General features: G+C 36.9%; 1 long non-coding RNA gene across 2 annotated transcripts in view; it reads right to left on the bottom strand.

The window, feature by feature from the left end:
* The window catches only part of LOC129143307 (uncharacterized), a 425,562-nt gene that overhangs the window by 33,070 nt on the left and 367,517 nt on the right, over nt 1-24,975 (bottom strand). Inside the window, exon 7 of one of the 2 annotated variants that reach the window (XR_010149732.1) lies at nt 22,463-23,156. The exons of the other annotated variant lie outside the window; for it this stretch is intronic. This is a non-coding gene — a long non-coding RNA (uncharacterized LOC129143307). Of the gene's footprint in view, nt 1-22,462; nt 23,157-24,975 lie in introns of those variants that run through there. 2 annotated transcript variants of the gene reach the window in all.

A 24,975-nucleotide genomic window follows, 5' to 3' on the forward strand; every position in this document is an offset into this window, starting at 1 on the left:
GCAGGACTCGGATTGGAGCTTAAATCTTCTCATTCTAAATCCACAGCTCCTTTATTTCACCACTCTGCCTGAAAAGATTGAGAATTATCTCAAAATACAGACATCAGTTTACATGATGACATCTGTATTTTGTAGGCTTTTCATGGGTTGCTGTCCTTAAGTAGGTGGGGAAGGATATCAAGACCACTGTGTCTGTTTCCTCAACAGTTTCATCAGTGATCAACTGATTAAGGGATATGGTACTATCCTTTTGGATGCCTTTGGAAATTTACAGGGAGAGGGTTTTTTATTGTCACAATGATGAGGAGTCACTATTGGCATTTAGTGATGGGGACCAAGGAGAGTGGTAAAGTCACAGTGCATATTACATTTTCACATAGTAAAACATTCTAACTTCATTCATGATGTTGAGTGCTCAGTGTACATCATGTAGGTAAAAAAATCTGTTTACAATTATCTGACTCAATAATCTAACTCCATTTTACATAGAAGCACACAGTATTTTTGCATGGCTTTAATAGTTACTGAGTTTTCAGCAATGTGACTCCCAAATAGATCCAGGAAAATTTTATATTTTTGTCAAAAAATTAGGAAGAGTTGTTCACCACCTTACAAAATCACAATGCATGTGACTTTACCTTACTTTTCTGGCTTAGTTTATAATCTTGCTCAAGAGTGTGGATTGAAGGAAGTTTACTGTATAGCCACCAGAAATCAACTCTCCCTCTTCTTTAACATGATAATTTGGATGCCTGAGAAACCAAGGGCATAATTATAAGATATTGAACTTCATTCTGGAAAGGCAACTAGTTTAATGACATTGTGCTTCATTAATAAAAAGTCTTGATTTTGTCTGAAATGATTGGAGGATGAACTCCCTTTTCACTGGATTATCCAGAAACTCAGGTGACAAGTTTGAATTTGAAATGGAAATGCCTTAATTGGAAAACATTTCACAAAGTCAGCTTGTTTTTCTATCCTTTCTCCAAGAAAAGATGAGAAGTTGCGTCTGGATGAAACATTCTGTCACAGATTCATTTCAGCTTCATGTCACAGCTTGTGTATTATTTAGAGGTAATTTAATATTCCTATATATGGTAACATATATTGAAACTTTCATTTCACCTACTGCACTCTCTCCCTGCACTTTCCAATTCCAGTCTTTGTTTTGGAATGAAACTATTAAACTGCGATATGAAGTTAAACACACTCGACAGGGAAAGGTCTGTGAGTCAGCAGTTTGTAGCTGCCAAGAAAGGAATGAGAGGGCTTTCAAATTCATGTTATTGATGTGAATTATTTTGAAGAATGTATGGTTGGCAGTTTCAGTAAACTTTGGCAGGGATCAGAAATTTACTGATGATGAAAATAAACAAACAACACTACATTCTCTAACCAGGCAGCAAAACTGATCATTTGATAATCAAAAGTAAAGGAGATAGAGCTATAGGTGATCATTTCAGAGTGACCCATAGAGAGGCCCCTGAAGTCAGCTCATTATCTCAAATGGGCAGATATCATCTTTGCAGTGAATGACAAGTCTGCCAAATATGACATCTGGGCTACAATTTTCTTAGAATCTTCAGTTCTTCAGTGACAACTGCTTTGGAATATTTCCTAAGCATTATGTTCACAATAATTGTAGGAAGACCCAAAGCACTGTTCTGGAAAATCTTATCCATGTCAATTGCATTAAAATCTTCTGGGAAGATTTAAAGAATAAAACAAAACAAAACAAAACAAAAAAAGGCAATTCTAAGGCCTAAGTCCCAGCACGCAGGATTTAGTAGCTCTGATGCAAGGCTTGAGAATATTTATATTAAAAATATTCCCTGGTAATGTCTAAGGAGCCAACAGATGTGGCATGTGCTGGTTTGATCCCTTGTCTATTAGATGACAGAATAAAAAGAACAATGTAGAATTTCTCTGGGTTCATTTCAGTAATTTGTAGTAAATTCTGATTATCTCAATAATTTTACATAATTTATAAGAATATAAAACATTTAATATTGAGGATGTTAAAAGTAGTTTACTTACTGTGGAGAAGGACATAAAGAAAGAGATAGAAAGAGTGTTTATAGCACACATTTTCCGGCCCAGGGTGGGATAATGTATGAACTGCTGGGAACACTTCCTCAAGGCCTAGATGTACCTTAACAGTGGCACAATGTTAATAGCTACTCCTGGACTGTGGCTTAGCTCTTATTGGGCACAATATTTCAGTCATAGGGAAAGCTAATGAAGGAAGACTTGGTTTCAGAGCATCAAAGGAGATGGATGCAACACCACTGCCTAGATAGTTTCAGACTCAGATGGAACATGGAGCCACCAATCCTTCAGCCTACCAGACCAGGAAGAACCATTTTTTCAGTAGTTCCTGACAGAGCAGGAGCATCCCCATCTTAGACAAACACTGCCATTTTAAGTTCCCCTTGATTAAAAACCACCTAAATCCAGCCCAGAAAACATCAGCCTAATGGCTAATGTCAGCATGACCATAAACCACAAGTGACACTTCTGACCAGAAACATTCCAAGCCTGAGATAAACCCATTCTGACCAGAATCATGCCAACCCTGAGATAACCTCCCCTCCAACCAGAAACATGCCAACCCCAAGATAACCTCCCCTCCGACCAGAGACATTCCAACTGTGTAATAAAACTCTCCTCCACACAGAAACATTCTGAGCCTGTAATAAGCTCTCCCTTCCTATACCCTTAAATACCCTTATTCTGTAAGAGAGAAGGCTCCTAACCAAAAATCAGCCAGAAGCCCCTCTCAGGTTTATTCTCCCAAATAAACTGGTCTTTGACTGTTGAGCCACTTTTCATGTTTTTCTTCTTTCATTAACCCTTACAGTTCCTTCTCCCTTCTTAAAAAGCAGAGGCTTATCATTTGGTGAGTTTGGGTTAAAATACTATATTATTCACCCGAGAGAGGCAAGGTTAATACTTTAGCACCCTCACACAAAATTATTTGTCGATTATACCCATTGAGGCAGTGCATATTCTCACAGCTCTGGCTTCAGTTTCTGCTTTTGCAAAGGGGGAAAAACTGTGCAGCAGTAAATTCTAAAACCTAGGTGAAACCTGCTTTAACCCATTTTATTCCACCACCCAAGGTTTGAAGATCACAATTAGGACATATCATTTATAATTATAGAATCATAAAATATTGAGAAGAGATCTTATATATGATCTGGTCCACCTCCAACTGGGAGTCATCTCTGACCCCTCTCTTTCTATTACACATTCCAGATTCATCAAACAAAGAGTTAATCAGCAACTCTCTTGCCTCTGCCTTAAAAATATATTCAGAATAGGCCGGGCGCAGTGGCTCATGCCTGTAATCCCAGCACTTTGGGAGGCCGAGGCAGGTGGACCACCTGAGGTTGGGAGTTTGAGACCAGCCTGACCAACATGGAGAAACCCTGTCTCTACTAAAAATACAAAATTAGTCACACATGGTGGTGCATGCCTGTAATCCCAGCTGCTCAGGAGGCTGAGGCAGGAGAATTGCTTGAACCCGGGAAGTGGAGGTTGTGGTGAGCTAAGATCATGCCATTGCACTCCAGCCTGAGCAACAAAAGCGAAACTCCATCTCAAATATATATATATAATATTATACATTAATACATTACTACATTAATATATTAATATATAATATGTTATATAATATATAAATATATTATATAACATGTTATATAATATATACATATATTATATAACATGTTATATAATATATACATATATTATAATGTATATTATATAATATATAATATGATATATAATATATTATATAATATATAATATGTTATATAATATATACATATATTATATAATATATAATATATGTTATATATAATTTTATATAATATATAAATATATAATATATAATTATATATATATAATTATATATAATATATAAATATATAATATATAATTATATATATATAATTATATATATATATATCTCCACAATAAGACCATTTCTCATAACCTCCACTGCAGTGACCTTGGCCAGAGAAACCATCAAGTTTCACTTGCATTACAGCAATTCCTAACTGGTGTTCCTACTTCTATCTTTGCCCACTAAAGACTTGCCATATCATATCATAGCGGAAAGATATTTTCAAAATAGAAACTACATCATGTCATTCTTCTGGGCAAAAAGCCAGTCCTTACAATGACTTACAGGATTCTACATGATTGGTTTCTAGTTACTTCTCCAATCTCATCTCCTAACTTTTCACTCCACTGAAGGCATACTGGCCTCCCAGCTGTTTGCTGAGCATCTCAACTATTCTTCCACCTCAAGTCCAAGGTCCTGGTGTTTCTCCTGCTTGGAATAGTTCTCCATGGCCAGTTTCTTCAACTCCTTTAAGTCTTTGCTCAGAGGATACTTTCCTAGTGAGGCCTACCCTGATTACCCAAGTTAAAATTCCAACTCAACTCCCTCTCTGCACTCTATTCTGGAGCTCCTTATCCATTTTCCTATTGCTTGTTGAAGGTTTCCATTGGTTGGCTCTCTGTCATCTCACACTTATCATCACAAGTGGAATTCTTTATCATTCCCCAAACTTACCACTTTATTTAACAGCATCCCTTCTATAATGAAATCCTGAAACTAAAATTTATTAGGCATGCTCCATGTCAGAAGCTTTATGCATTAAGTCACTCAATCATTTATCCAGTCCTGTAAATACAATGTACTTATTCCAATTTAAAGCAAGACCATGAAGAGTATATAGTGAATGGTAGAGCTAGTAGCCAGGTCACAGTGATAGGACACACTAATGACTTCCAACTATACCTGGGGTCAGCAAATATGGATCATAAGCCAAATACAGCTCACCATCTGTTTTTGTACGTAGAGTTTTGTTGTAACACAGTTACGCCCATTTGTTTGTGTATTATTATAGCTGTTTTTACGCTATAACCACAGAGTTGAGTAGTTGCCAACAGAGACTATATGACCTGCAAAGCCTGAAATACTTATGATGTGGCAAACTCCTGATCTCTACCATGCTGCCTTTCATATAAAGCAGAGGTTATTTGATCTAGAAATTTCCCGATACATAAAGATACAAGGAATGTTTCATACACAGGAATGTCTATTAAGAAAAAAACTTGTTTTAACAATAATATTCAAAATTTTAAAGTTGTAGATCTCCAAATCTAGCTTTTTTTAGTTCAGTTTACTATACTTAATATCTTTCTGTAGATACAACAACTATTAATAATCACTGTTGAGGATGCCTTTGATTATTTTTGGTAGAGATATAGTTGGACTCAATGAAAACATTTTTAATCCACATTTATGAGTTTAATATTTTCAGTTTCCCTTTTACTTACTTTATCTCTCTGACTGAGATATACTCATGTAAGTTTTATATAGCAAATAAATGAAAGAAATAGTAACACTTAGATCCCTAAAATGTCCCAATATTGTTTACATATTGAGGAAGACTTTAACCTAAAATTCTAAGTCTAAATCTGTTATTCAAATATGTATTTTATATTAAATTTGTAAGTTTCACTTGTTATTGGGGAGAACAAATTCTCTTAAACATAAGCATATAGAATTCCAAATGTACTCTTATTATTTAGCTAAAAGAAATACAATAGGCTTGATTCTTTGAATATGTCTTACTTAAATCTAAATGTTTTTGAGTTCAGTAAGAAAACAGTTGTATCATGCCAATCAGTTTTGGAAAAAACTTCTCAACTAATTGAGATTGCAAAATGATAAGGTGTTTGGCTCACAAAATTAACATATTAGCATATGTTAATTGCAAATAATATATAATCAGAACATGTAATTAAGATAATCCTATTATAGACTTTGTAGAGACATTCTAAGCATTATTATTATTGTTGTTGTTTGAGACAGAGTTTTGCTCTGTCACCCAGGCTGGAGTGCAGTGGCACGACCTTGGCTCACTGCAACCTCTGCCTCATGGATTCAGACAATTCTCCTGTCTCAGTCTCCCGAGTTGCTGGGATTACAGGCATCTGTCACCACACCCAGCTAATTTTTGTAATTTTTAGTAGAGACGGGGTTTCACCATGTTTGCCAGGCTGGTCTTGAACTCCTGACCTCAAGTGATCCACCCGTCTCAGCATCCCAAAGTGCTGGGATTACAGGTGTGAGCCACCGCGCCTAGCCCTAAGCATTATTTATAGTCTATAATGGCAAATTTAGCACTTAAAGCAAGTTAGGCTTTTAGTATGTGTACCTGTCTACTTATTGTCTGCAACTCTGCCTAGTAAGTTCACTTGAGTGGATTTTTGCATTTCTTTGCATCCTTTGGTCCTGAAATGCTTTGAATTTAATGCTAAAGCCTTTTGAATAAATTAATTTGATGTCTTTTTTTCATAGAGTCTATTTCTTAGTATCACATAATTCTTGTGGACATTAAAATGGAGATAGATTTCTAGTTCTCTCTGATGGCTTTGTATGACTATTAGGTAAACCTCTAGTTTCTGGTTCCATGCTGGATGGCCCTAGACCGATAGATTCTGAGAGGTGGAGGAAAGAGAAAAGGAAGAGAGGCTGCCACACTGGTCTTAATACCTGATTCATGTTCCAAAAAAATCAAGCCTTTATCTCTCTCTGGCTTAACAGCTATGTAGCTACGTTTTGTATGTTATTATGATTTAAAAATAGTGCCTATCCCCCTCTATTATCCTAACCAAGATTTGAAGATGTGAGAAGAGTTAAAAATAATAATAATTCAGTGACAGGTAAATAAATAATCCATATTCCATTATGTTACCAAATGTTTGATTTTGTTAGTCTCTTTCTTACCTGCTTGAGCATGACTGAGGAAAAGGAGGTTTTCCATTCACGCTTCTTTAATGCAGTGGTCACCTCCTAATTTCACTGTAATTTCTCATGGCCGTCCTCCTCCCAATTCTTCCAGACCTGCACTGTCCAATGTGGGACCACTAGCCACATATAGCTACTCAACTCTTGAGATGTGGCTAGTATTATTGAGAAAGTAAATTTTTAATTATATTTAATCTTAGTTAATTGAAATTTACCTTTAAAAACTGATAATTGATTATTGTAAAAATTGTAAGAATATTTGGAGCAAGTTAAGTATGTATATCTTCTTTTAGAACTGTAAATTTTATGAAATATCAATAAAGGTTCAAATTTAGATCCAAAGAATAAAAATTTACCACCTGAATTGACATGTGCAATAAATGTAAAATACACACTGGATTTCTAACACTTGCTATGAAGAAGAATATAAACTTTTAATAATAATTTGTTGATTGCATGTCAAAATGATAATATTTTGGATTTATGGGGTTACATGAAATATAGTATTGAAATCAAGTTCACCTCTTTTTTATATTTTTTAGTGGCTACTAGAAAGTTTCAAATTGCATGTGTAGCTTGCATTTTACTGTGAGACTGTGAATGCCCCAGGTGTACCTGCTTCCATTCAGCATACCTAGAGCCACCCAGCCTCCTTAACTTTTCTGAATACTTACTGCCCTACAAAAGGGAGATGGAACTATTTTCTTTCACTGAAGTCTCCAAGATTTCCCTTTTTTCCTTATCAGATATTTCTTATTTTAAAACTTTCTTCATCAAACAAATTTCTATACACTTTTAATGAAATGCTAACCATAAGCTTTCTATTTAAAATTACATCTTCTTCAATGATAAGCTTTCTATTTGCAATTTAGTGCTGTGTTACAGGTTTATCAGACCTTTTTCTGAAAGCAGGCTGTAAATGGAAAATTGAGTGAGAGGATCCAGGCACCTGTATTGCAGGGAGTTTATGAGAATGACAAGATATTGTCTAACCTTGGGATTGTCAGAACACCTCTGATCCTCCGGTTTATCTTCTACACTGGGAAAATAATAATACCTGCCTCACAGATTAGATGTGGAAATGAATAGACATATAAACTAAGAAAGTGCCTGGCATAGTGTATGTGGTCAGAGTGTTTTGGTTTATTTGCTTTTAAAAAAAATTAGCATATTTTTCAGGTAAAATATTCAGAAAGATGCATAAATCATAAAGTTACAGTTTATGAGCCAGTACAAAGTGATGCACCTGCCTTTTCACTCCCCAGGTCAAGAAGAAGATAACCAGCACCTCAGAAGCTCTCTTCATACACCCCTCAACCACTACTCACTGGATTTGTTTGGCCTATTTTCAAACATTGTATCTATAAAATCATATAGTATGCATTATTTTGTTTTGCTTTTCCATTCCACATTATGTTTGTGAGATATATCAATGTGACCGTAGGTGGTAGTAGTTTGACCTATTTCATTGTTATATAGTATTTCATCTTATGCCTATACCATGACTGATCTATTCTTCTCTTGATTAACATGTAACTTGTTTTCAGTTTGGGAACAGTATAAAGTTATGTTGCTATAAAACATTTTTACATGGCTTCTGGCACTACTAAGTACTATTCATTGTTGACTCAATAACATGGAGTATTCATTGCTGGGCCACAGGGTGTGTGTATGTTTAACTTTAGTTAGTACTGTCAATTCCTTTTCAAAAGTGGTTGTACAGGTACCAAATTTGTTCTCACACCAGCCATTTATGCAGAATCCAGTGACTCCATATCTTTGCCAACACTTGGTATCTCATTATGGTTTTAATTTTCCTGTTCCTAATCACTAATGAAATTAAGCTTTTTTTTTTTAAGTACCAACACTACTTTAACAGAATTGACTTTCTGATATCATTGATTTATCTTTATCTAGAACTGCTCTTCATGGTAGGCAACTCACTAGTTGATGACCTTAAAACTTTTCCTTACAGAGTACAGATTTTTAATCTAAAAATTAGCAAGTGTGTTATATGGACATTTTCTTTGTGTAACAACAACACAGGTAAAAATAAACAACTTTCTAAATATTAATACCACTTTTAAAAGCTATTCTGAAATTCTTTATCCTTATAAGTATTTGGTGAAAAGGTGAGGTAATTTTATTGGTATAAATGTATATCTCATAATTATCAACAAACAAAATGAATCCCAACTGTAATACTCAGACACGTTTTGCATGAAAAGTAACCTGGAATGGCAAATGCAATAGTATCTCCTTATTTTTTAGGCCATTAAAAATCATTGCTGGCTGGGCGCAGTGGCTCATGCCTGTAATCCAGCACTTTGGGAGGCCAAGGCAGGTGGATCACCTGAGGTCGGGAGTTCAAGACCAGCCTGGCCAACATGGTGAAACCCCGTCTCTACTAAAAATACAAAAATTAGCCAGGCTTGGTGGTGCATGCCTGTAGTCCCAGCTACTCGGGAGGCTGAGGCAGGAGAATCACTTGAACCCAGGAGGCAGAGGTTGCGGTGAGCTGAGATGGAGCCATTACACTCCAGCCTGGGTGACAGAGCGAAACTCTGTCTCAAAAAAAAAAAGAAAAAAGAATTGCCACTTCCACCCACATCATCAATGAAGAAGGGCAGCAACAAATTCGGCTACATAAAGATGACAAATATACAAAGGACAGCCTGTGAGAAGGGACAGGTTTAGATTTTTGGCTTCATGCTCAGGTTTCATATTTTCCAATTTGAATTTCTACTGATTTTGATATCCTTTTTATGTTCTGATTAGGCAGATTAAATATGTCTATAAAGAATTTTCCAGATACATGATATTACATAAGATCATAATAAAATTATTTGAAGACACCGGCAACATGTTTGATTTTCTTTAAGGTTCTGTGTGTTTCTGAGAGAATGTTTGTTTATATCACTTTACTAGCATGTCAAAAAATCCCTGGTGAGGATTGTAAGTTGAAAACCAGAAACAATGCCAACATTATTACTACACCTGGAGCATTTACTCTTGTCTATTTACTGTTCTTTACAGTAAAGAAAGCTCTGTATCTATTCTCATCAGTCTCCTTTAGCAGAATATTTGTGATGGTTTGGATTATTGTTCAGTAAATATTAATTCCCCTACAACTCCAACTGTAGGCAGAGAAAACTTCCTTGCCTTGTTGATATTGGGCTTGGAAAGTTAGCAAATGTAACACAGGCAGAGGCCTTAAATATGTCTATATGGTTTGGCTTGGCTTTGGGACTCCTGGTATTCATATTGAGAATAAAATGATCAGATGGCCACTGATTTTAAAAGTGTGAAAATTACGTGTAACACATCAAATCCTGGAGCCCAGAGCCTGGAGCTGGGCCAAGCTGAGCTGCAGTCAACCTACAAACCCATTAATGATAAATAAGATCTTGATGTTTTAAGCCACTACATCTTGGTGTGGTTTGTTATGCAGCATTATTGTGACAAAAGCTAACTGAGACAGCTTCTGAATCTGTTGGTTAAAAATATTTACATTAAAGTTCTCAAATACAAAATGTATTTAGTAAATTAGTCAACAGTACCACTCAGTCAAAAGATAGTTATTGAACACTTAGAATGTGCCAGTCACAGTGCTACATAGTGGAGATGGATGGTAAACAAAATAGACAAGGGGAAACTTGAAAAGGTAATTGAAATACAATCTGACCTGTTCTGATAAGGACAAGCAAGCACCAATTACGGGATGATTTAGAAGGGAGACTAGAACTAGTCTTGACAAGTCAAGGAAGTTTTGTCAGAGATGAAGCATGAGTAGGGATTATTTACATTACTGTAGGAAGAATCAATAACATCCTCAAAAACTCAGAAATAAAAAGATACAGTAATTCAGTGAACTACAAGAAATAATGCATGACAGGGAGTGAGTGGAGTACATAAAAGGAAGGATGCGTATAGTAGAAAATAGTTTGAGGGGGCAGAGGAGGTAAGAAGTGTGTCTGGGGCTTCTGGCAGCCATCCCACACCCTAAATGTAAAGAAACATAAAGCTCAGATGATGTCATTGGTTGCTAGGATTCAGCTATGCATGAAACCAAAGATAAGACTCTGGGTAACACCTACATTTACTACATTCACAAAGAGGCAGTGTATTCATTAGCAGATATTTGTTGAGCATTGTGAATGTGATGCTAAGTGAAAATAATACACTTTCCTCAGAAAGATTACTATCTGGTTGTAAATACAGAGAGGTAAAGAGGCAATTTTAATACATAGTGTTGTGATATAATACAGAAAACAGGACAATATGGGAAGAGAGCCAGGGAAATTCCAAAGAGAAAGTAACAAGTAAGCTGAGAACCTAAAGGAGAAAAGGTATTTACTCAATCCAGGCACAGTGGCTTACACCTGTAATCCCAGCAATTTGGGAGGCTGAAGCAGGAGGATTACTTCAGCCTAGAAATTCTAGACCTGTCTAGGTAACATGATGGGACTCAGTCTCTATAAACACTTTTAAAAACTAGCCAGGCATGGTGGTGTGCACCTATGGTCCCAGATACTTGGGAGGCTGAGGCAGAACGATTGCTTGAACCTAGGATGATGAGGCTACAGTGAGTCATGTTTATGTCACTGCACTCCAGCCTGGGCAACAGAGTGAGAACTTTTCTCAAAACAGAAGATTTACTCAAGTCAAGAGTAAGAAAATGTTATTCCACATAGAGTAAATGGGATGTTTAAGATTTTCCAGGATGAAAAGAAAGATAGTCCATATAGGGGGTGATTTCCTTTAAGAGACAAAATGGGAGAGGTAAATAGGACCAGATCATAAGTCATGTTACGGAGTTTGGACATGAATTTGAGAACAAGGAAAACCAATTAAGGGATTTCAAGGATAATTGAGAAATGCATAGCGGAGAGAACTGGCAGGACTTGACAACTGACTACATGCCTGTGTTAAAGGAAAGGGAAGACAAGGAGGACACTCAGCAAACTGACTTGGGCAAATCGGTGAAGAGAGATGTCATTGGGAGCACAGATGTGGCACAGGGTGGTGAGGATGATTTACTGGTGACATAAAAAAAAAAATTAAAAGAGGTGGACAAACAGCTATTAGGGCAAAGTAAGAGAATCGGTGTAATGCTAAGTCACTAATCCAGGAGAAGACTTACTACTAAGAAAGAGGAGATTTTCATCAGTGCCAAACGGGCAAATTTGAGGATACCAATAAGAAAATGATTCCAATTTGGATATTAGGAGTTTGGAAATGACTTGATAAAGTAGTTTCAGCAAACTGGTGTGGAGACCAGATTATAAAAGCCTTAGGGATGAGTGAGTGGTGAAGAACTGGGAGAGAAAGTAGACAAAATAATGGAATGGCATCCTAAAAATGTAGCTGTGTGGGGAGAAGGGAGTATCAGGAGAAGAAGCCAAGACAGGTTGTGTGCTGAGAGACAAGGGAGAGAAAAAGATTTAAGATATAAGTGCATGTGTGTCGGGGGTTGAGGGTGGGAATTCTAGAGCAATATTCCAGAGAAAGCAGAAGGCTTGAGCTCAATCTTAAGGCTGGAAAACTCATCTCAGATAAGGAGCAGAGACACTTCATTGTCAGGGACAGAGAACAGAGGGGCAGGCTAGTGATAACTAGATAAGAAATTCTGAATGATGGAAAGGAAGACTAAGGAGTTGTTCATTAACTTTTACTCTTAAAGGAAGCAGAGTTTGGATATCTGAGTTTGAAAAACACAGAAATATTTATAGTCATTTTTTAAGGGAACTGGTAAGGAGATGTTTCTTAGCTGCAAACTATAGACTGTATCTAGTTAATTTTGGTAGAGGTAAATAAAATTTATTACGGATACTGAGTAGCTGACAGTATTATCAGGAGGGCCAAAGAGCCACAGAGAGTCATGGGACGATAGTCAATGCATGAAAATGACCCACGAAAATACCACTGCTGTCAATGTGTGTCACCTGTATCTCAGTTCATTGAAATATCAAAGCTTAAGACCGGACATTAAATGCCTCTGAGGAGCCAAATGCTTGGAAGCACTTGGAACCACTAATTGCTGAAAGATAGACTCAATGAGTGTCTATGACATCACATTGCTCCTTTCTGTAGGAAAGACTGCTGTTTGTACCCCAACATATATTCCCTCCATCTCTCATTGTAATATATTCTCTCCATGTGTCATGTTGGTCACATGGCCAGCCGCTCAGAGTAAAAACTACATTTCCTAGCCCCTACTTAATCAAATTGTGGCCAGTTTAGGCCAGTGGAAAATAGAAGTTATTTTATGTTAGCTTTTAGTGTAGCGAAGATGAGTCACACTCCCTAGGGTTGTGAAATAATCACTTGAAAGGAGTCTTGTCCCTATGGATTTCTGAGACCAAAGCATGATATCAGTCTAGGATGATAGATCTTTACTCTTCTATAAGAGCAAGTAAACTTCTATCTTATTTTCCTAACTCAAAAAATTCTTTTCATGGGTGTGTCTGATGGGTGGCCCAGATCCCTTTCCTGCACCCAGACAGCCAGGGAGAGTGAGGGAATGAATTCACTTCCCACCCTGGCAGCCAGGTTTATAATGTTGAGAATGTCTCCCAAATAGAAGAGCTATTCAAAAGATGTTAGGCAACGACTAACAAAAGAGTTGTTTGTTTATAACGGGGGTGGTGGTCAGGGGGACGGGGGGAAGGAAAGGAGAAGGGAGGGAGAGAGGAAGAAGAAAATAATAATGAGTAGTAAAAGGGCACAAAAGAGCATGAATTCATCCAGATCTGATTTTATGGTATTTTTTTTAATCTTAATACTCTGGAATTGGGAACAGAAACTAGTCTTTACCTAGTGAAAATGTTATTGAATCACCAAACTGTAAAATTCAGATTTGATATAGAAACCGAGGTGGAGAGAAATGAAAGGCAGGACAACATTCCTTCCCTTGTACTTCTTCAGCCCCAGTAGGAGGGTAGGTACGAGAAGGAGTATTGAGGACTGAGTGATGCAAGAAGCAGGCAGGGGTTTGAAGTCAGATGTGGATATGACCCTAACTCTGCCCAACATACTAACTCCAAAAAGTTACGCAAGTTAATTGCTCCTTTGAGCTCATTTCTTCATTAGTAAGATGGAAATAATTGCAGTACAAGACAATAAAAGTATAGTACCAGGGACAGAATTTGCTCAGCTCTCAGCTCAGTGCTTACTGCATTGTGTAAACCCTCAAATTCTTAGTAAACACTTTTTAATAAAGCTCAAGTGCTTCTCTTACTCTTCCACTCTCATCTCATGCCATAGGTTTAGGCAAACAAAAATATCTCGTCCTATCTGGAATCGGAAACCACCCTGCATAATTCAAGCCATTCTCAGAAATAGTGTTTGGACAAAGGGAAGAAAAGTCATGACTCACAATTAGAGGATGGAATCCTCAGGAAAAACCAACATTAGCATCTAAACAAGAAAATTAGCTTATTGACATTGAAAAATGTTGCTACATTTTCAATTTCATTAAAGCCTCCAATAGACAAACACATTTATTTCTGTGCTATGTGTCTGATAGCAGGAAGGGCCAGAAACATCAGTCTACAAGCTCTGGGACTCTAGACTGTGACAGTGCTGATGAAATATATGTTTCCTGAGAAGACGTACAATCTCGACTATCTGTGACCATTGAAATATTAAGGAAATTACTTATAAAACAGATAAAAATCCATTAAGAGAGCATAGCCTAGAAACCGCAGAGGAGGAAGGGAAGGACTAATTTCCAATCCTCCTTGAAAATAAAAAAGAGAATTTTTTCCCCTTGTTATTATCCTCATGAAATTAAATTTCATTGTGCAGTTCTCATCTTCATAATTACTAGGTTGCTTTGAGAATTAGATATAAAAAGCCACCTCATATACAGGTAGCAGCTGATTTTTCTAAATATTACATTTTAAAAATGATAAAAGAGGAAGGAATAACATTTCAAATGATCATTATAATCACCATGCTTGTTCTGTGTCAGCCCACCCACCTGACTCAATGCATTCATTTACAGGCATTGAGGCAGGACACCTACAAGTATCCCCGCCCCCAACCTTAAAACCATCTGGATCCATACAGGAATAAGATCCACATGAATATGTACTTGAGTTTTAGAAGTCCAGAGGCTGGGAGCCTGGAAACCTGTAGACAGGTCTTGAGAGGTGTAGTACACTGAATAATTGCCCAAAGATGTCCATACCCTAATCACCTGGAACCCATGAGTATGTTGCCTTACGTGGCAAAAGGGATTTGGCAGATGTGAGGAAGCTTATGGACTTTGAGATGGGAAATTGTCCTGGGTTAGCCAGGTAGGTCCAATCTAATCACATGCGTGCTTAAAAGCAAAGGCCCTTTCCTGCCTCTAGTTACTCAGAGATAGGTGTTAATGATGATGGTAGAGAACCAAAGAGATGGCAATATGAGAAGGATTCAACCCAAAGTTGGTGTTGAAGGCAGAAGGGACATGAGCATAGGAATGCAGGCAGCCTCTAGAAAAAATGAAGATATTCTTTCCTAGAGACTGCAAAATTAATGTGGCCTTGCCTACACTTTGATTTTAACCGAGTGGGACCTGTGTAAGACTTCTGACCTAAAGAACTGTAAGATAATAAATTTATGTTGTTTCTGTCACTAAGGTTGTGGTAACTTGTTACAGCAACATAGAAAACCAATATAGTGATTCTCACAACCAATGCTTGTCAGAATCCATTAAATAACTTGACGTTTTTTCCCTAATTCTTACTTCATTTGTCTAATCTTATTACACTCTGCTTTTCCTGTCTATCTGCTCTGCTTACCAGTATGCACACTAGGCTTGGAGCTCTACTCCTGTCCCAGCTCTTTAGACCAGGTCCTGGCAATATACCTGCCTCTTACTACCTTTTATTTGGGAACTAGATTCTCTCAGTGAAAGCAGTAGCCGGCTGGTATACTGCTCCAGCTGAAATGAATCACGCTGCCTCCAGTCCTGAAGATTCCCACAGCTCCTCTTTGTTTTCACCATGTAAGACCCATTTGAACATCAAGCGTGCCCAGGACCTAGGCTTACCCATAAAACTCTTCTTCCTTCCTTCTTCCTCCCTCCCTCCCTTCCTTCCTCTTCTCCTTCTTTCCCTCCCTTTCTCCCTCCTTCCCTTCTTCCTTGTTTTCTTTCATCTCAGTGATGATGCTCTTTACACAAACATCTTAACAAGTACTACACACACACACACACACATATATATTAGTGGAAGTGTAACGTGAGACATTAAAACAACCCAAAAAGGGTGGTTTTGATTTCCATTACATTTCATTAAATTATTAAATTGTAGACTAACAATGAGTGAATTTCATTGTCTTCATTGAAATTACACTTCAATGAAGCTGTTTTTTACAAAAAGAAAGTTTTGTTCTAAAGCTTTTATCATCATCATCACTATCAATTACATACATGTACACAAGAGAAAAAAAGTAAATAGTGAGCAAAGCATAAAATGAAAACTATATTTAGCTGCCTTATCACCAGTTTTATGCCCACTATACTAATGCTTTTATCAAACTCTTGCTTTTTTTATTTATATAGGTTTTAAATTTTTGAATAAATTTATAGGAAAGTTGCAGATAGTACCAAGAGTTCTCGTATATCCTTCACTGAATTTCTTCTAATGTTAACATCTTACACAATCATCTCACACTTATTAAAAAAATCTGCTCTTAATCATTCTGGTTATTTATTCCATATTTCTAAAAATGCTTATATGTCTATTAACCAATTTATCAAACATAAACCAAAACCATTGTCTCTGTCACTGTGAAGGTAAGAAAGCAGCTCACATACTCCACTGGAGAAGGTAACCTTCCCTCATCTTAATGCTTATAGTGAAACATAGTTTTACTATATTTTTAGTATTTGATTGGTTAACTTTTTACTTTAAATAATGCATTTAAGAAAAAGTTTTATTTTCAGTCATTATTATACCCTGTCTCTTAAAATTCTACTTGCGTGTTTAAGAAATTGGCATCCCTCCATTTCCCTCTTTTCTACTTTCTGTTTGAACAACTCAACTTTCATTCATTTATTAAATTGATACCTATTGAGTATGTGCTATACTGCAGGATTTTTTTAGGCTCTGAGGATGCACTCATAAAGACATGAGCAAATGATTTCCCTGCTCTCACAAGGCTTGAATTCTAGAATTGGAATAAGACCAATAAAAGACAACAAAAACATGTAAAGATAAGGGTGATGCAGATAAACAGAACTCAAGTGATGGAGTAGTTTTCCTTACACCAAATGGTCAGAAAAGACTTCTCAGGAGATGACTTTTCACTTCAGAGGGAATGGTTAATGCAATGGCCCTGAGGTGGGAGTGAGAAACAAAGGGACAGGCAAGCAGAGAAGAGAGAGTGGCAAGACATGAAGGCAGTTTAGTGCCAGGAGTCAAACAATGATTTTTATGCAGGGCAAGGAGTTTGAGTTTTGTCCTATGGGTAATGGGAAGTCTTTGCAGGGGGTTAAACATGACGTGCATGTGTAGGGACACGGTCTGATTTACCTTCTTGAAGTTTACTTCAGCTGATTTGTGGAGAATGGATGTGGCAACAGGTTTGCCACAGAGAAGCCACTTGGGAAGTTACTACCATAGTTCAAGTGAAATATGGGGATTATTGGACTGATTTGGGATATGCTTTTAATGGTAGACCTCGCAAAACTTACAGATGAATTGGATGCTGGATGTGAGCAAACGAATAAAGATAGTACTAGAAGCTGTACAGTGGATGATACTGTTTACTGAGATGGGGAAGCCTAAGAGAAACCAGTTTAGGTCAAAGTGTTGAGGTAATCAATGGTTCTGTGGTGTCCACATTAAATTTGAGATGCCCAAAAGATATCTAAGTGGAGATGTTAAGCAGACAGTAGGTTATTCTCATTAGGGATTTCAGCAGGGGTCAGACTAGAGATACATATTTAAAGTTATTTCTAATAGTTTACATTTAAAGCAATGAGACTGGATGAGGTTATCTAGGGAGGAGGTGGGTAGACAGAGAAGAAAAATAGCTAAGAAGGAGCCCTGAAGCATTCTTACATTTAGATGTCAAGCAGAAGAGAAGCCAGCAACAGATTCTGAGAAGTGGCCAATAAGAAGGAAGGAAAGCAGGAGAGTGCAAGGAAACCCTCCCCCAAAAAGTGTTTCAAGAAAGAAAATATGGTGAACACTATCCAGTGCTCCTGGGAAGTCAAGTGAGCGGAAGGAACTATTGGCCTGGCCACTGGCAAGTCACTGATGACACTCAGAAGTGGGTTCTCAGAGAAGTGTCAAAGACAAAATAAAAAAGTAGAGACAAACTTCTGAAGTTAATGTTTTATTTGAGAAGAAAGAATTGCAATTCAGGGCATACACACAGACCTGGTGGTCTTTGGAATGTCCAAAGAACAAAGAGAAGATTGGGGGTTTTATTTAAAAAAGGAATATTGCATGTTATGTGTGGTCCAGGGAGAAAATCTTCCTTATGTCAAATACCTTTCATACTTTGAATCTGACTCTTGGCTCTGACTTTCAGATCCACAATTAAATGGCTCAAGCGATTAGTTCAAGCCCGCCTGAATAATCTCTTTTTATTGACTCAAAATCAACTGATTAGTGATCTTAGTTACATGTGCAAAATCTTCTGCCATATAATATAACCTAATTATGGCACAACACTGGGGGAAGAAGTCATGGGGACAGTCTTAGAATTCTGCCTAAGTCTTCCAAAAGAGGCTAGAATATGGGGACCTTATTACAGGACACCAATATTCCCATTAGAAGCCATTATTATTATTGTTGTTATTATTATTATTGTTATTATTATTATTATTTTTAGAGATAGGGCCTCACTCTGTTGCCCAAACTGGAGTGCAGTGGTGCAATCATAGCTCACTGTAGCCTCAAATTCTTGGGCTCAACTCATTCTCCTGCCTCAGCCTACCAAGTAGCTGGGAGTATAGGCATGCATCTGTTTTTTAATTGAATACATTTTCATTTAAATCTCAATACAACTTCAGTGTATGTTTTTAAATGTAAAAATATATTAGTATAAAATGTGTGTAATGTGTATATAAGTTTAATATATATGTTAACTTTTACTTTCTGTTTTACAACTCCTACAGTGCATAATAAAAAATGTCTGGAGAGAATTTGTTTATAAAATTCTGAAGCATGAGCTGAGATCACTTTCTATATAATGACAATACTAATAATGATAATAATAATTATAATTTATTGAACACTTACTATGTGCATCACTCTGTTCTTGAGAATTAACATAATTATAAATGTTCCTTACAACATTCCTGTGAGTAGATTTATATTATTATTATGAATGAAGAAAACAATGCCCGTAGAACTTAATTAATTTGACCAAGATTGTCTTAAATAAATTGCTCTTTCAGTGGAGTCAAGGCTCTTTCCAGCCTCTCACTGGGAAGCAGAATGGGAGAAATAGGTTTAGCTAACCGTGGATTGATGCTTCATGCTGCTGAACCCCCTGAGCGTCCCATTTAAACCAGTTTGTTTATTTCAAGCCACCCTTGAACCATGATTGCTCTAAGAAATGGAACTTAAAAATCACAGACCTGAGGCTAATGACTCTCAATTTCTGGCATCTATGTTGACATTTATTTTTCCTCTCTTGGCTCCATTTCAGTGTGAGGAACTCTTAAAAGTAGTAAGGAGATCTGCTCTGCTTACCCACCTCCCAGTATAAATGAATGAATACAGTAATTCAGTTTAACCCACAAACATGAATAGGAGAGAAAATGAACGTGAAATAACAATCTTGTAGATTTTGTAGACACACCTGTGCTCTTGCTTCAATTCCCTGTAAAACTTCTAAGCATTAAGCATTTAGAACTTGGTTTACACAGTACCTCCTCGAAGAAGCCTTCCTGCCCTCCCAAGAGAAGATGGAATCAGTTTGTCCTCTTTTGTGCTCCCATTCCTCCCAACACTCTGTTCACTATAGACCATACAACACTGTTATAATTGCTAGTTTTCTTGTCTGTCATCATTAGTAAACTATAGTTGAATGCAGGGACAGGCTTCTGGCTATATCCTCGAAGTTTTTATACTAGAAGGGTGCAGATAGTAGCAACATAAAAAACCACAAAATATGATTTTAAAAAACACATATGGATGAACAAAAAACTAGCAACTTGTTAAATTGATGAACGAAGAGGTTAAAAGCAGGCAAATTAAACATGGTACAGGAAATCAGAAAATTAGGGCCATCAGATAAATGAGAAAACCTTTGCTGCAATGACCTCCTCCAGACTTTTACACCCAGAAAAATGTAGAAAGAAACTATTCAGTTTTAGCACACATGTAAGTGAGTTGTGGAATAATCTGGCATTGATGATTGCTGCTCATTTATAGGAAGATTGCGCACACAAAAAAAGCTTGTTAGTGGCCTGAAAAGACAGCTGCGTGAAGAACTGAGCTCTTCTAATTTCACATAAACTGTACTGTCATTTTGGCTCATGCAATATTCCATCCTCGTGTTGTGTGTGTTTAATCCAAACGTGAAGATCCAAAGACAGGTTGGGGGAAAACAATCAGTTTTTGACACCCTTCTTCTTGAAATTATAAATCATCCATGGTTCAATGGATACTCCAGCCACAGTTATACCATGTCCTTCCTTCTCTCCATTCCCCCAAAGGTTAAAGGCATCGCTCCCAATCTGAAAGTTTTTACTAGAACTTTTCAAATCTCTTCCAACTTCAGAATGACTAAGTATAGCTCAAGCACTTGAGGAAAACCTGAAGAGGTTGTGTCCTAAATTGCTATTTAGCCTCACCTGGCAGGAGTTGATGAAGACAAGTAGTGAGTAAACAATGAAATATTTTTGAAACCCTCTCATTCTATTCATCTAATAGTTGAGCACAACTATCATACTATCATAGCAACAATAATTCTACAAATCTGCTTTCCATTTGTTTGTGTTAGAATCCTATACCCTCCTAGGTCATTTTAACAATTGTTTTTAAGAAGCTGGACAAAAATCGTTTTAAATGAGGAAAAGTATCAAGTCTCATTGTACTCTAATTGGCCATGATTAGCATGGCTCTTAATAGGGTTTTTGCTGCTAGCCATTGACAGTCGTTTGCATTTACACCGCTTTTCTTTTTCTTTTTTTTTTTTTATTATACTTTAAGTTTTAGGGTGGCACATATACACCATGGAATCCTATGCAGCCATAGACCGCTTTTCTAAAAATGCAATGATTTCTGTGTGGTGGAAAGCTCCGGAGACTTAATAGAGAAGTCATAATAATGTAAACTCACATAGTGGTTTCTACTACTGAAAAATGCCTCTGTCCATGTTAGATACAGTGACGGGATTTCTTTAACTCTGGGTGCAAACACAGGCTTTCACGAAATACAAACTTTTTTCTGGGACCTCTCTAGAAATGTATAGAAGCAGTAGTAAAATTAATAAGCTGAAAGTTAAACTACTTAAATTCAAAAGCCTTAGCAAAGCAAAAGTGGAACTCTATTTAACATTAGATGGGAAATAAAAATAGACATTTCAAACCTCTTTGGAGAAAGAAAATGATAAGAACACAAAACACACATGCCTCTCTGTTAGTGACAGGGTGAACTTGGGTGGAAAATAGGAAACAAATGAATTACCAACTGAGTGACATTTTGTGCTCTGATGTAAGCAATGTGATGCACTTATCAACAATTGAGCCAAGGTAATGAGGGGCCATCTGAAAGACTGGTTGGAAGCGGTGTATGAACACAGCAGAGCAACTCTACTAAACAGAGTGCTAGAGAAGGCTAGAAAGGTAGTCAGTTTGGGTGTTGCCCCAGTGACATTTCCTAACTTGGAGTCCTTATATGTTTGCAAAAGTTATTCAAATAATTTTATACTTTTTCCAGTTTTCAAACTCTGTTGTCCAAATGAAGTATATTATTTGGCTGGGTTCTGGAAAATAGCATGCTTTTTGGTAAAAGGAATAATTGGAAGTAATCAACAACAGTAATAATAACTTAGCACTGACTGAGAACACTCTTGCGTCAGAAACCTCTAGGTACTACAGGTTTATGCTCTCATTAATTCGCAAAACATCTCATTGTTGAACACACCACAGGGCAAGACAACCTTCTTCAGAATTAGGTCCTAAGATCACCCCTTAACTATTTGCTAAATATTATTACGATAACTAGAAAAAACCCTAGAGATAAATGTGAGATGGCTGAATAATTCCAGAGTCCCTGCATTTCTAAAGAGTTTACTTCTATCTTAGTATTTAGCCTCAATAACCTTAATAATGTAATTTAAACTAATTACCTAGTAAAATCCCAGAAGAAGAATTAAAACACTTAGTGGAACCCTGGGGAAAGTTGTATTATAGAAGGAGCACACCCATTAAATACATCACAAGATGCAGCCTCCCCTGTATTTTACATTAGAGAAAATTCAAGCTAGAGAAGATAAGTACATTCTCCAAGGTCAAGAATGGAGCAAGTGGTAGAATTGGGATTTAAGCCAGGGCCCATCTGTATCACCACTGTTTAATTCACAATACTAGTGGACATAGCATTGTATATACACTTCAAATAGATAGAAGCAATTTCTTTTGTTAGCAAAGAGTCTGGAAACAGAATGTTTGTAAAGCAGATAATAATTTAATATATTTAAGCAAAAACAGAAATACAGAAAAGATTATGAGTAAAAGTAAGGAAGGAATGTTGGAAAATATATTAATTCTTTGGAAGGATCATTTTGTGAACTGAAATAAAAGCCCATGCTTTGATGAATAAGTAAAAGTAGTAACTACTTCTTATGTGCCAAGTTTTTAAAATGCTAAAATTGTAAGATATTTGTGAAAAAGATGATTCAATGACAAATTTCAAGAAAGCCTCAAGAATTTGGTATGTGAGACACTGAAGTGTAATTTCCCAATGGATCTTTTCTACTAGTCACACACATTCCCAGTCAAACCAAAGCATTTTTCTGCTCTAAATGAAAATTTGTTTCCAACTTTCTGAAAAATTTAGAGTGGAGTCAACAGCATAAGTCAGCAAGTCTTTGGGTAACCTGACCAAGTTGAATTGCAGATTTCCCCAGAACTGGGACAGGCTCACCTCCCTGCTAGGCCTTTTTTGCATGTGAACTTCATATGCAACTCAGGTTTATTGATACAGCCCATAACTATTGCATTTCCAGAGAGTACATAGGGTGAATTTTAGGATCCCATTTGTAGTCTTTGCCTTGATTTCTACCTAAGCTCTGCAAGAAATTCTCCAGAAGTTGGTGTACCAGGTGGCCGGAAGTGATCTGTAAATCTTCGTTTTAGCTTTCTCTGTAATAAAATAAAAGTCTTAAACATGGATGCATATATGTTTAATTTTAAAAGTTAATTATAATTCATTTTTGCTTTAGCCTTCTTAAAAATTAATTCCTAATTATCATGGCTGTCATCATTTCTGCTTTTAAGTATTTCATATTTAGTTTTAAAAAATAGTAAAATCTGAATCCATAAAAGCAATAAAATGCTTCCTTTCTGTTTTAAAGAGCAAATGTTCTGGCTTCTCTCAAAGACCATCTATCTACTTGTCATGTAGACATTATGGTGATTTGCCAGGACTTTGCTCCTGAAATTAGGCACTATGTGTCCCTCTCAATCACTTGTATCATTCTCATCAACTTGCAAACAAGTTCTTATCAACTATCTTTGAAAAATCCTTTCTTGACACCACATTTCTCTACTAGTCTTGCCCCACTTCTCAGCTTCCAATTCACAGAAGAGTTGGAAAAATTGTTGTCAATATTGTCTTCTTCTTTTCCTATTCTTATTCATTTACTATCTACTATTCTCTTTATAATTTATTTTGAAGCAAATTTAAACTAAGAGAACATTTGCAAGAAGAATACAAAGAACTCCCGGATCTCCTTTACCCAGCTTCCGCAATTGTTTATACTTTACCACATTTGCCCCATGTCTCATTCCTTGTAAATACATACAACACATGATTATCATTCTTATTTTTCTGAATAATATGGTCAACGTTATCCCTGCCTCCTTAAATACTACAGTGTGTATTTTCCAAAAACAAGGACAGTTTCCAACATGACTGCCATGCAATCATCCCAAACAGGAAATCTACATTGATGCATCACTATAATCCAAACCTGAAATCCAGTCACATTTTTTCCAGTGACCCTGATTAGAGCTCTTCTCCCTTTCTGGTCAAGAATGCCAGTCAAAATCAAGCTTTGCATTTGGATCTGATGTCGCTTTAGTCTCCTTCAATCTGGAAAAGTTCTGCAGCTGTTTTCCTGCCTTTTATGTCCTTGATGGTTTTAAAGAGTAGAGATCTTTTGTTCTGGAGGATGTCTCTCAGGTAGCACAATGATCCTTCCCACAAGAGGTGATGTCAACATCAGGTTGGTGTCTGCCAGGTTTTTCACCCTAAAGTTACCGTTTTCTCCTTTGTAAATGATAAGTATTTTGTGGGAAGATACACCACATCTAAACCAATGGTGGCTTAGTCGTGTGTTAACTTGGCTAGACTGAATGTTTCAAGAATGTTTCAAGTTAGTCTGGGCCACAACGACCTTCTTGTGGGCAATTAAGAGGGTGGAAGTAAAGCTGCACCCATTCTGTTATCTCTCACGTTGGTCACTCACCCACTGGCCTAGCTCATTGGTGCGCAGGAGCCAGGACTGCAACTGCTCACCTCTTCCTGATTTCCTTTTCAGCTTCTCTGACCTGCGAGCCAGGTAGGAGGGCCCTGACTTCTGCAGGACATCCATACCATCAAAGGCCGAAGCAACAAGAACTGACACAGGTTTCAGTTCATCTTCTGATCTGCAGCTTATGCTTGTGAATTTCAGCTTGCTCTGCTTGCCACTCAGTTTACATCTATTTCCCTTTGCCTACTGCCTACACTTTGGACTTCAAAGCTCCAACATCACAGAGACAACAGCTTGCTTAAATCGCTTGACTGACTTTCATAATTGCAGAAGGCTAAGTGCCTGTCAAAAATCATATGTATGTCTATGTTTTTATATATAAATATTTGCTATATGTAATCTTTTTATGACTCTGTTTTCCTGCTTGGACCATGACTGATGTACTGCTTTCTGTCAAGTCTCCATGCCAAAGTCTTAGCATCCAT

The sequence above is a fragment of the Pan troglodytes genome, chromosome 13 (genome assembly GCF_028858775.2).
Source record: "Pan troglodytes isolate AG18354 chromosome 13, NHGRI_mPanTro3-v2.0_pri, whole genome shotgun sequence".
NCBI lineage: Eukaryota > Metazoa > Chordata > Mammalia > Primates > Hominidae > Pan > Pan troglodytes.